We start from the raw sequence: 14,022 nt of genomic DNA on the forward strand, positions 1-14,022 counted from the left end.
CACAAGTAATCCAAGAGGTTTCTGGAGTGCATTGGGAACAACTTAACAGAGGTAACCAATGAGCCAGTCAGGAGTGGTGCTCTGCTGGCCAAACGGGGAAGGATAAGGTGGGATGTGTATATTGGGGGCATCCTTGTCTGTAGTGACTATGAGATGGTAGAGTCCAGCATCCCAAGAAGAAGGGCCTAAAGCAGATTTAAAAATCTGGACTTCTGGAGAGTAGACTTTGGCCTGTTCAGGGACATGCTTGAGGTAGAGTTTTGGCAGTATAGGATCTCCAGCATCTCTAAAGGAAATAGTCTTGTAAAGAAATGAGATCAAGAAGAGCTGAATGATTTTCAAGGATCGTTGCCTGCAAGCTCTGCTAAACAGGGAGTACCTGTCTAAACTCAGACAAGAAAAGTAAGCAAACAAGAGGTGAAAGCAGGAGCAAGTGACATAGGAAAAATATAAAGATACTGCCAGAGCATGGAAGGATTAGATTAGGAAAGTTACAGCCCATCTGTAGTTGACACTGGTGATGTGAGAAACACCAAGAAAATCTTCCACAGGTGTGGAAGCAAGAAAGGCTATGGAAAATGTAACTCTGCTGTTGAATGGGACAGGGGATCATGTGACAAGAGACATGTAAAAGGACAAGGTACTCAGTGCCTTCTTTTCCTTAGTCTTTATTGGTAAAGACTGGTCTTCAGGCCCCTGAAATCAGAGGTAAAGTCTGAAACAAGGAAGACTTACCCCCAGTGGAGGAGTTCGCTAATGATAAAAATTGCGAGAAGTGGCTGACGTACTACCATGTCCTTTCATGACAGTTGCGATCGTTATTTTCCCATTAAAAATAATTCCGTTTATTTCTGATGTGTTTTATAATTTTGGTGTTCAGACTGTTTCTTAGTCTGTATACTCTCTGATGTTACAGTGACTGTTTTCATAGGTGCTCAGACTGAACATACTGAACTTGTGTAATTTCCGCTAGTAGCTATAGTAAAGGAAAATGTACTTGACCATTGGTTCATGTATTTTCTGGTGATAAGGACACAGAATAGCATAATGTTTGGTGCCACTTACTTTTACTCTATGGGCAGATCGTCCTATGCATAAGCCGCATCTGGAAAAGTACAAAAAGTAACATGGGTCAGCAGCTGCCTCAGATGAACAGAAATATCGCTGGATTGAGAGAAGACAGGAGCATACTGCAACAGTCCTGTTTCCAAGCTTTTGTAGCTGAGTGATTTTTGAGGTTACTTGATATTTATAGGCATTGCTTCTTTCAGTATGACTTGATGTATATGATGCACTATTGCAACTTTATTGAAACCTGATCTGTATATTGTTTGGTTTGAATTTTAATATTACATCGGTTGTTCTCATGAGAACACAGAATGCCGGGTCAGGACAACTGCAAATACTAACTACATTGTTGGCAAAAGAAATCAGATCTGCTCAGGTTTCTGCGGGATGAGAAAAGGTCACCTTAACTTACTAGAATGTCACAATTCTTATTCATTTTGAAAAGCATCATAAGTGAAGATATCAGTTATCATAATGTCTTGGGTTCCACAGCAGCAGTCATTTTCCTCCTTCTTAGTAGCTGGTGCAGTGCTGTGGTTTTGACTTTCGGCCTGGGAGCAGCGCTGATAACACCGATGTTTTTAGTTGCTGCTCAGTAATGTTTACTCTGACCAAGGACTTTCTGAGTCTCATGCTCTGCCAGGGAGGAGGGGAAGCCGGGAGGAAGCATAGACAGGACGCCTGACCCAAACTAGCCAAAGAGGTATTCCATACCACAGCACGTCATGCCCAGGAGGTAAAACTGGGGGCAGTTACCTGGAAGGGCTAATCACTGCTCAAGTTTGGCTGGGTGTCTGTTGGTGGGTGGTGAGCAGCTGTATTCTCTTCCCTTGTTATTTCCCTTATCATTATTATTATTGGTGGTAGCAGCAGTGGTTTGTGTTATACCTTAGTTACTGGACTGTTCTTATCTCAACCCATGGGAGTTACATTCTTTTGATTCTCCTCCCTATCCTTCCGCAAGCTGGGGGAAGAAGAGGGGGTGAGACAGCGGCTGTGTGGTTCTGAGTTGCCGGCTGGGCTTAAACCATGACACATAACTATTTGCACCTCTGAATGTGCTTCTGTCTTTGAGGATGATTTTTTTAACAATTTTCATGCGTGGTCCTACAGCATGGGCTCCAGCTTAGCCCTTAAATGGACTTTCCGTAACTTACAGCATTATCCTGTGGGGTATAACTCAAGATTGAATGAGATCCTTTACAATTTTAGACTACTGTTTCAGATCTGGTTATATCCCTTTCATATTGCCATAATAAGAGGGAAATTCTTTTTACACCCCCAGAAGTAAAGCTAGATTTCTCTAAATCCATTATAACTGAGTAATTCAATGATGCTATAAGGCAGTATTAGTCTCATGCAGTTAAAGAAAAAAGATTGAAATACAGAAAAAAAAAGTCTTGTTCCACCTGACACAGGACACAAATATTAATAATATCTGCCTCAAGGTAATAAGCATTTGAGATATTTAAGAAGAGCAGCAGCTTAAGATAGACTTTAGTACACACCTGCTCTCTCCTTCAATTGTAGGTATGAATAGAAAATCTTATATGCAAAATCCGTATACAGTACACAAGCTGTTGAGGTCCCATTCCCACATGGGATGAAGTTTGCTCAAAAGTAATAACCTCAACACATATTTGCAATGTTTGTAGTGATATTGTGTATTTAGTCTGTAAAGTTTTGGTAGCAAGAACTATCTGTGGTAGTAGAATTTTTGCCTAATGGTACCATCTGTGACAGAAGCAACCAATAACACACTCCATTCAGAACCAGTGACTACACGGAGATGAAAAATAAGCATATTTTGACATGGAAATCTTGCCTGACATACTGTATATCTAATGCGTACACTACTTTGTACATTTCTGAAAAATCTGTTTCTTTTCAAATAGACCTGATTTTCAGTGGACTGAAAGAATGGAAATGAGTAAATGAATATTAATTTTCTTGGCATTTAGGGATCATTTTACCTCTATGTTTACTTGTTTGCCTGTCTTTGTTCTATTGTGTTCCAAAAAGCACAGTGGAAATTATTTCAAAGACTCAGTGAGAGACAATAAAATTAACTTCTGCACTGGTGACAGCATCTGTAACTTTCACTGAAGAATTTAATAGAAGTTGCAGGTGCTCAGCACCAATTTGGATTAGTCACTAAGAATGTGCATGGCAATCTTACTCAAGGTGTAATGGCCAAATAATAAATCCCTTTATAAAAAAGATGAGAGAAGCTTAATAATGGTGGAGTGAATGCTGCTGCTGTTATAAAACTTCTATGCTTTGTTGCAGATTAATGCTTACACTTAAAGTAAAATGTGTCCTTATTTTCGTTAAATTATATGATTTTGTGATGGTAGATGCATATTTAGTTATTAATCATTCATATAACTTTGAATTGATACTGGCTAAATCCACCTCTGTAGAGGTGGATTACATGATTAATCCTTTTTACCTGTGATTTAACTCATTTCCCTTTCACTTAATAAAATACCTTCACCGATAACAATGTTATGTTATTATGTTATTATGTTATACAATGATACTCCTACTTTTCTAGTGACTTAGTCTAACTAGCCTATCATGTTAATACAGGAGTTAAGTCACTCATTAATTCTGTCTGCAAGTATGACACCCAAGGAAGCAATTTGTGTTTGGTATAATTGCTGTCATTTGAAAAGCCATTTTTATGAAGCAAATTATTTTTTAACACATTCACTTCCTTATTATCAATCTCATAACTGATAGCATTTTCTACTTACTCAGGCATCTCATCTCCCAGGCTCGAGATTAAATTTTGCTGACGTATCACCTAAATCCTTTCCTTGATTTATACCTTGCCTTCTGATACTAAATCAACCTGTAAGCCACTACACCATTTGCATGTCCTTGCCATGCTGGATAGCGTTGTAGTCTCAATGTTTTAAAAACATAAAGGCATTCAGCAGCAATTACAGAGTTGCAAAGGTGCTATCAGGTGGCTGTGGCTGATCAATAAAAAATTTCTATCTGGACTTCCCCTATGACAGAAATACCTTGGCTCTTGACCTTGCACTTCTGTGACATACTACATGTCAAGATATAGCAGATGGTAAGGGATGCAATGAGAGGTGACATTGCACTCTGCTTTTGACTGTCTTTGACTCTAACTGCAGCATTTATATTACTCCGCCTTTGCCTCAACAACTTGAAAACTGAAAAGTTGTCACTGGCCCTCCATCACCTCTGACCATCATTCTTCTGCATTAGACTCACTTGCTTTTCTGTATTTTTCTGTTTTCCTTTCACATAGCATTTCTCTCCTGCATTTTATTTCTTCTACTAATGCATATTCCTTTTTCTTCTCCCTAGGGTATTTATTTTTGTGTGTGAAAATTGGTTCTTTTGGTGAATCAATTTATTGCATCTTCAGAGAAGATGTTCTCAATTGCAGAGAAAGGGCAAGTCATAGATTAGCTCTGGCCATACAGTCCAGCAAGAGAAGCAATAGCAAAAAGTAAAACAAAATAAAAAAATCTATAATGTAGTTTTCATTATGCTTTTCCCTGCAACTGAAAGAAGAGAACTGCAGATCACTATTTTCATACTCTTAACTGCAAGTTAAATAAGGCATACAGAGTAAACAGTAGATATTATTTTCAAGAGCATATGGATAGAGCACAGGTACCCCTTATATTTAGAGTTCAAAATAAATGTTGCTGCAGCTGCTAATGGGACTGAGATGCTGCTATTTTAGTAAAAGTGCCTGACTAGTGGAAATTGCATTACATGCAAATTACTGTTTTCACAGATTACACTATTGTTACACAGCTGTTTTTGAAAACTGAAGTCTGTCTTTCTCATCTCCTTCATCATAACTAGGTAAGCAATCAAATGAAATTCATTAAACTCACTGCAAGGTGAGGGTTTTCTAAACAAAGTCCTAGAATTTGGCTATGTTACCTCCAGTAACATCATTGCAACTGCATGGCTAAATCCCTAAGTATCACTTAGAAAATGTACTAGCTGGTGTCAGACTTATTAGCGTGATTATACACGAGGTGCTAAAGAGGGAAGGTAATCATACCTCTGCATAATTGGTTTTCTCTAACATGGATAGCACTGGGTTTCAAGTCAAACACTGAAAAAATGTCTGATGTATTCCCCTTATCACCAAAAGGAAAGTATAGCTTCAGCAAGCTGATACTCATTGTTTCACAGTTTTTAGAAGAATTAGGACTGCAGTTCTCACAGCACTCTCAACACAGGCTTCAATATCTGAAAAAGGAAAAAAAAAAAAGCGCAATAAACCAACACATTGGCCACCAAGTTTAGAAAATCCTTAAAATGCCTTCAACAAGAAAGAAGCAGAATGCAGTAATACTGTAAAATAATGTAATCTGTAGGGTGAGGGGAGAAGAGAGGCTAACAAAACTGATCCTTATTTTACTAAGGATTAAGATTTTGCTTAAATTTGTGTAAATAAAAGTGGATGCCATGCTTAAACAACTGGAGGAGGACATCAGTCCCATTTATATATTTTGAAAACCAGCCACTCTGCAAAACTGTAATGAATGTATAATTCTATTTGCTTCCATTCATAAAGAATTAAATAACTAATTGTTTATAAATTCTTTATCTCATTCATATAATATATGTGTTGCAGGTAATGGATGTGAAAACATGCATGAATCCACAAAAATCTGAACCAAACGCATGAAAATTAATTGAGAAGTTTGAGAATATTGGAATTTTTTTAATCTTTAAAGAAGAAATTTCATGCATCCCATCAGAAACAGGTGCAATTCTATATTACTAAGCTGACATTAATAAAAGAGGAAAAAGGGTAAAATCCTATCTTTTTGAAGTCAAGAGCAAAACCCGTCTTCACTGTGTTGAAACCAGTATTTCCCAGTGATTATAAGGAAACTACACTATGCAGATCAGGCAACATGTATCCGTTGAAACAGATACACAATTTACTGACAAAACAAGCTACAGGTAATAACAAGCTATCACAGGTAACAAATATCTGTAAGAAAAGGAATAAAAATTATTCATTACCCAACCAATGACTTAGACTCATAATAAATGCTCCCTGGAACAAGGTCTGCCAGCACATGAAGGAATAGCAAAAATCTTCGATAAAACAAGACACATTTCTAACTTCAAAAATATGTTTCCATTATGAAACACAGTCTGGAAAATAAGAATTTACATTCATTGAATATAAATGGTCCACTAATTTCATTAACCATAAAATATGCTGTTTCAAAAAGTGAGATTGACAAAGAAAATCTATCTTTAAAATATGTTTAACTATGAATCTGATTCTTTCCTTGACTTTTTTCTAGTAACATTTTAAATCTTAAATGCAAGATTTTCATAAATATATAACATATACATCCAATTTAATGATTTAAAAGATGACAGCACTATGGGGATAAAAATGTATTTTCATCTAGAGTGCTGATATTATTCTCACATGAGACTTAATGATTTTTTTGTACACACTTGTTTTTTTGTCTGCTGTATATTTGACCCTGTCAAATTAACTTTTGAAGAATAGGTGATTCCCAAAGCTTTCTTTAAGGTGTACTTTCAACCTTTGAAGTCTAACTAGCCTTAGCAAATTATAGGAAAATTGGTGACATTTACTAAAAAGTAAAATCAGGACTGCAACAAGGATGTATCTGATCCCACACACTTCAACTTTGAAAGTTGACTTTTAAGTGAACTTAAGCAGCAGTTGATATTGTTTTGACAGCTTGTCTTTGAGGCCATACACAGATGTGTCTTCCAGGAAGTGAAGGTAGGGCACTTACTTTCAGGTAAGCAGTGAATTTAATATATTTGAATTATTCCCCCTTAAGGTTCTTGCTTGTAAAATTAATCTCCAGTCACTTATGAAAGCTTTTGCTTCAGGCACTAAAATTGAGTCACCAACAGCCAACTGAAATGTTAGAAAAATAATTACCCCAAGAAACTGTAGCATTTCTGATTGTAGTGAGTACAGAAAAAGATATTTCATTGAGTTCATTAGAAATATGGTTAGTTGCTTTGTGATCAGTATATCTCAAAGTAATACAGTCCAAAATCAAACTGGGAGCTGTTTTTTCCCATATATGTTTGAAGACTAAGCCGTTCGGATTGAGGTGACTCTGCTTATGACCATACGCGTATTGTTCTGAGTCTGCTTGCAAAAAATATTCAGAAGTCTTTGTAACACATGTTCTTTTTGAATGAAAATATACTGAAGAGCTAAATATACCGATTCATGTTGCAGAAAAATAAATAACTGCAGATTTAGCAAGACTACTGTTCCTGTTAAGGGTTTTTCAAAGAGTATATGGATGTCTTCTAAGAGGGAAACTAATATTTCTTCTCTTCTCTAGCACAGGTTTTAATACTAATCTTTTAAAAAAAATGCAGTCATTACATGTTTGTTTTCCAGTACTTCTCAGTCAACATTTTGTTTTAAGATGAACACTTCAGCACAGGATGCCTTATTGTACATGGCTCAGGCTTTTCATACAGATCATTACAGACATTTGGGAGGAGAAAAAAAATATCACCTAATTAATTCTCAAAATAGTGAGCCTTTAAGGGACTGGCATGTATTACTTTAAAAAAACTTCCTTTTATGAAATGCAATCCAAGGCCAAAACAAGGGTGTAAGAAATTAACTGTGCAAAATAGGCTTGTTTTCCCTTTCACTGCTCTAAACTGTTATAGTGGGATCAATCTCTGCCTGTTTTGTTAGTAACTTATTTTTAATAACACAAGAAATCCTCCTCTAAGTCTCTGAAGAAGATTTTCTGCATTCCGGGAAGAAAGTTAATTTGAACACATTGGCACCATCAAATATAACTGCTTCATAACATATTTGCATGCTGATTCAGTATATCGTTCTGTTATTTAATCTATGTGAAATAGATGGTAGCATACTATGCAAGAGCAAGTCATAGGAATGGGCATTCTTAGCAAGGGAAAATTCAGAAAGATTTCTGAGTAATTACAAAGATCAATAGATAGATAAAAAGCATAATTTTTGTAAACCAAACAGAAGCATTTAAAATAAAATAAAATTATGATTAAATCAGTTAAAGATCAGTTAAAGTTGACTCAAGATATGACAGCTTCTATGTGGATACATTTGTAAGATATCTTTGTCTTTCTATACCTTTTGGAATAATATTTCTGCTGAAGGCCAGAGTGTGTCTAGGTTGAGAGAAAATGTAGGGACCAGAAAATACTTTTTTTCCTTTGCAATTTCTTATTATTCTTTACCTCCCAAATACAAATGCTGATTTGCCAACCCTGAAGGGACAGGCTTATTATCTCCTCTTGTACATACCTGACATGTACTATGGAGTACAATTGAAAGGATGCAATAGAGATTTTTATCATGATCCAACTTCTACATAGCACAACTCTTGCTAGGGATTTTTTTATATAAATTCACAACAGGAGGTAATTAAGGTACCAACACAGATTTAACTTATTCTTTCATTATGTTGTTGATAATGTCTTTAGATATTAATTTTTACATCCCATGCTCCACTTGCATTTTTCAAGTACAACGCAATAACGATATTTGGCTTAAGAATATGAGCTGATCTTCAATAACAGAAGGTCATTGTTTCCATCAGATGTAATTACAACAAGCAGCGTTGGATTGCTGCACTGCCATACAATTGCATCCCAGCACTGCTCTAAATGACATCATGATTCCCAGATATTTAAATGAATGTGACGTGGATTGCTTTTCATGGTTTGAACTTTTTAAAGCACAGATGGAACAAACTAGTTCAGTAAGCATGAGTTACCTCTAATTGTGTGGGCTGCAGGAAAACTACCCCTGGCTTGCTAAGTCATAAAAGTGTGACAGTGAAGTTGCCCAGGATGTTAGTCCATCCAGAGAGGTCAGTACTGCTAAGTGGATGCAGACAAGCTTGACTCATATTAGGTGAAAGAGGTGTTTTGACTGTGCTGCTTTGTAGAAAACAAGTTGCATTTTTAAAAGCATAGACTTTTAAATAGGGTCTGCCTATTTGAACAACAGATGCTTTTATGACCCATGTAGTCAGTCTGAGTTTACCAATATTTTACAGGGTTATAGGTAACTAAAGATCACTGAGCCATCTATGTTTGGCACATTTTAATGGGATTAACTGGTTCAATGAACCTGTATACTGTATTTAAAAAGCCTCTAGCCAGTTACCTAACTAAAGGCATGAAGGATGAAATACAGAAAGGCTAATGTATTGAATTATTTTCTATTCTGTAATTTAGTCAAATACCTGAACTTCCCATTTCCTGGTTAGCTTAAATGGCAGACTGTTTCTGAGCGATGAGATTAGGTAGAGAAAGAATAAGTTTTCTATTAAACCTTCCTCAGTAAAACAACTCAGAATAGTAGTGGGAAAAGATTACATTTTAAAACTTGATATTCAGCCATTTAATAAGTGTAAATAGAACACCTAGGTTGGTACATTTTAGCACCTGTTATACAAGAAATTAATCTCTAGAGAAACAGAATTCTGAAAGAGCTCTCTTAGGCACACGTAAATTTAGGATTTTCCTAAAGTTGTGAGTCCTGTGGTAGCAATATTTGTTACATGCTATAAATGATTTAATTCACAGAGAAGTGTAGGTCAAACCAAAATATGATGATACTACCAACCTTCAGCAAGTAGGAAAATACTGGAGGTAAGGGCACTCTTTAGAAGTGCAAAAAAAACAATACACTGGATTCCAAAGAATGAAGATAAACCCCTAAATTAGGTCCAGCAGCCTTAAAAACACCTACAAGTATCAGAGGATCCAGCAAAGAAATCTTATATATTGGATAAATTCAATGCAGCACCCTTACTATCTATTTGGAAGAATTAAACTCTCTGAGAACAAACAGGAGGATAGAGATGATAGAATATGATATTTTTTAATAAATTCTTTTACATGACTTTCTATACAAATATTCAGTACCATCAAAATCCTTCTTTTTGTCTTTCATTAATTTACTAGTATTTCGTGACGCTGGATTACTTGAATATACACATCCATATATATCTGTGTGCGTTTATATAAATAGAATTTTTGCAGCCAGATTCTGACTGCTGTATGCTGGCATTGTAACAATTACTATTGAGAAATACACCCTTGGAAACTCAGCACTTAATATCCACACATTTAAAGCTCAAAGTAACTGAGAAAAGCTATGAAATCTAAAGAAAAGCAGATTCCTTTCATCCAAACTTATTCCTTTGAATTACCAGATGAACTCTATAAACTACACATAAAAGTCTGAAAAAGGTGGATTGCACAGCAATATCTGGTATTATTGGCTGAGTTCAGCCTTGGCAAAAAGACAGTATGTGGATAATGCCACTTTTTTATAGACTGCTTTTCTTGATACTGAATTGTCCTTGTGCAATTTGGATAAGGAGTTACACAAGCTAACTCCCACACTCGCTGGCACCATTGTAATAATGTAATTTGCACTTTGAATAGCTTCTCCACGTAACTGCAGTTAAAGAGTTCATGCTACGCTGCACATATTCTTTGTGTCACAGCCATTCAATCTTTTTTGTTTGATTTTTTCCTGATAGAACCATAGAACCATGCACACATTTTTGTTTGTCTAAATTTTCATTTGAAATTGGGCCTATACAGATGCTAAAGGTTAAAAATGAAATGAAAATGAACAATATAGTGTGGGGGGGGGAAATAGTCTGACAGCAATTCTTCAGATATTGTGTACTTGAATATCACATCCTAGCACTCAGATTTAATTCACTGTAACTAAATTTGCGCTTTCCTGGTCTACACTGGAGGAAAAAATCAGAATTTAGAGACAATCTAAACTATATCAATCAATATTTGCAACTTTAAAAGTCCTCAAATGGATTCTGGGAACTTAATATACTTCTATAAAGCTTTTCTTGGCACATTTTGCACATAGCTTTCTAACTACTGATGCATTATGTTACTGGCACGGATGTGTAATTTTTCATTAGCTAGTGATTCAATATTTGCCGTTTTCTTTACACCAAAATAGAAGGGATGTTCTTCAGTTATTACACTGGAAAATGCTCCTGGGTATATTGTACCTAAAGGGAACAAAGTCATTATATAGTAGCACAGTATAAATCTGCAGTTACTCCAAGTTGACAATTATATTTTGAGATATTTAAGTTTTCTGTTTTGATGATGGCCCTAGTTTTATTTTTAACAGACAAATCAACACAATTTCATAATAGTATGCAAGATACTCAACTCACATTCCTCATTTGTATTGACTTTACAGTGACTCTTCAAAGGATATAAAATATAATAAAAAGAAGATGTTAAACAGTATTAGAGTTCATATTCATTCTGGGTATTTGCCAAGTGTAACTCCAATATGGTAATATTCTCAATAGAAAATTGTATTTTTCATCTAAGATATATTCTCACACAAAAGGATGTCATAATCTTGGGTCATCATGTGTTTTTCTGCAGAGAGGAATGGAAGGATCAAATTCTGATCCAGAAAGCAGCAAAGAAAACCAAATACAGCAGGATGAACAGATCTGGAGAATTTTAAAACTGCTAGAAGTGAATGTGTAGGTACATAAATATACATAAACTCATATATGTAATTGGAGATTGATGTGGCAGGGCTGTTTAGGAGACTGACATCTTTGGAATTCTCAAGCTCAGCCTGATCTTTCTAGGCTGCTGCCCCCTCCCCCAACACTGCTAATCTGTTCCCCTCTGGTGTTAACCAGCTCCTCCTGTGTTCCAGGTCCTGCCCATAGCCCCTGTCCTTATCCCTGTGTGGGCCCTGTCCAGCTCTGTGGCGTGCTCCCATGCTCTAGCTAGGTACACTCTTTAAGCATCATAGAATCAAAGCGGCTGGAAAAGACCTTTAAGATCATCAAGTCCAACCATTACCCCAGGATTGCCAAGATCACCACTAAACCATGTCACTGAGGGCCTCATCTTTTTGAACACTTTTTTGAACACTTCCAGGGACAGTGATTCCACCACTTCCCTGGGCAGCCTGTTCCAATGCCTGACTAACCTCTCTTTGAATAAATTTTTCCTAATATCCAATCTAAACCTCCCCCGGTGCAGCTTGATGCCATTACTTCTTGTCCTATCACTTGTTACCTGGGAGAAAAGACCAGCCAGTTCCTCGCTCCATCTTCCATTCAGGTAGTTGCAGAGAGTTATAAGGTCCCCCCGCCAAGTCTTCTCCAGACTGAACACCCCAGTTCCCTCAACTGTTCCTCATCAGGCTTGTGCTCCAGACCCTTCACCAGCTTAGTTTACCCCTCTCTGGCCCTGCTCCAGCAACTCAGTATCTCTCTTGCAATGGAGTGCCAAAACTGACAACAGGATTTGAGATGAGGCCTCACCTGTGCTGGGTACAGGGGGATGATCACTGCCCTGGCCCTGCTGTCTGTGCTATTGCTGACACAGACCAGGGTGCCATCGGCCTTCTTGGCTGCCTGGGCACAAGCTGGCTCATGTTCAGCTCCATCGATCAGCACCCCCAGGTCCTTTCTGCTGAGCAGCTTTCCAACGACTCTTTGCCAAGCCTGTAGCATTGCATGGAGTTTTTGTGGCCCAAATGCAGGACCTGGCACTTCGCCTTGTTGAACCTCATACCATTGGCCACAGCCCATCGATTCAGCCTGTCCAGATCCCTCTGCAGAGCCTTCCTATACTTCAGCAGATCAATGCTCCCACCCAGCTTGGTGTCGTCCGCAAATTTACTGATGGTGCACTCCATTTCTTCATCTAGATCTTCAACAAAGATATTGAGCAAGACTGACCCGAATACTGAGCCCTGAGGGACACTACTAGTGACCTGTCATCAAATAGATGTGACACCATTTACCACCAGTCTTTGGGCTCCAGCCAGTTTTTTACCCAGCATAGAATATACCTATCCAGGCCATGAGCAGGCAGTTTCTCCAGCAGGATGCTGTGGGAAACAGTGCCAAGTGCTTTACAAAGGTCCAACTACACAATGTCCACAGCCTTTCCCACAACAAACAGGAGGGTCACCTTATCATAGAAGGAGATCAGATTGGTCAAGCAGGACCTGCCCTTCATGAACCCATGCTGGCTGGGCCTGATCCCCTCATTTTCTCACACATGCTTTACGATGAGCAAGTCCAGAGGAGGGTGACGAGCATGATCAGGGGGCTGGAACACCTCCCGAATGAAGACAGGTTGAGAAAGTTGGGGCTGTTCAGCCTGGAGAAGAGTGCATGGAGACCTCATAGCAGCTTTCCAGTATCTGAAGGTGGCCTATAAGGATGCTGGGGAGGAATTCTTCATTAGGGACTGTAGTGATAGGACAAGGAATAATGGGTTCAAACTTAAACAGGAGAAGTTCAGGTTAGATATAAGTACTTTACTGTGAGGATGATGAGGCACTGGAACAGCCTGTCCAAAGAAGTTGTGAATGCTCCATCACTGGCGGTGTTCCAGGCCGGGTTGGACAGAGCCTTGGGTGACATGGTCTAGGATGAGTAGTCCCTCCTTATGACAGGGGGGTTGGAACTAGATGATCTTAAGGTCCTTTCAACCCAAACTATTCTATGATTCTATGATGCTATCTCACTTCGGTTCACCTGCTCCATGACTTTCCCCGGCACTGTCAGGCTGACAGGCCTGTAGTTCTCAGGGTCTGTGTCAGGGGCAATAGATAATGGTGTGTGATGAAACACACAAAGATAGAAAAGTACTGTTTGTCCACCTTGGCTCCTCCCTGGAGAGTCCTGCTTTGGCTGCTCCCTGGAAAGTCCAGCTTTGGTTCCTACGCACAAAGGTCTGCTTTAGAAATCCCCGGAGAAGTCTTGACCCTTGGAGACCTTTCTAGATATTGCTTGCCACTTCTTCTGACATGGGCTGGCCCCCCGCATCAGAATCAGTGTGCATTTTTGTCAGTATAAAAACCTGAGCCTCATGCGATGTAGG

General features: G+C 38.1%; 1 long non-coding RNA gene across 1 annotated transcript in view; it reads right to left on the minus strand.

The window, feature by feature from the left end:
• Positions 1-1,577: 1,577 nt before the first annotated feature.
• LOC133278334 (uncharacterized) overlaps positions 1,578-14,022 on the minus strand; it is a 440,517-nt gene continuing 428,072 nt past the window's right edge. The window contains exon 2 of the long non-coding RNA XR_009746529.1: positions 1,578-1,659. This is a non-coding gene — a long non-coding RNA (uncharacterized LOC133278334). The remainder of the gene's footprint in view (positions 1,660-14,022) is intronic.

This window comes from Pezoporus flaviventris, unplaced genomic scaffold (genome assembly GCF_033815535.1).
Source record: "Pezoporus flaviventris isolate CSIRO_AGI_PZ_B2104156 unplaced genomic scaffold, CSIRO_AGI_Pfla_v1 ptg000002l, whole genome shotgun sequence".
Taxonomy (NCBI): domain Eukaryota; kingdom Metazoa; phylum Chordata; class Aves; order Psittaciformes; family Psittacidae; genus Pezoporus; species Pezoporus flaviventris.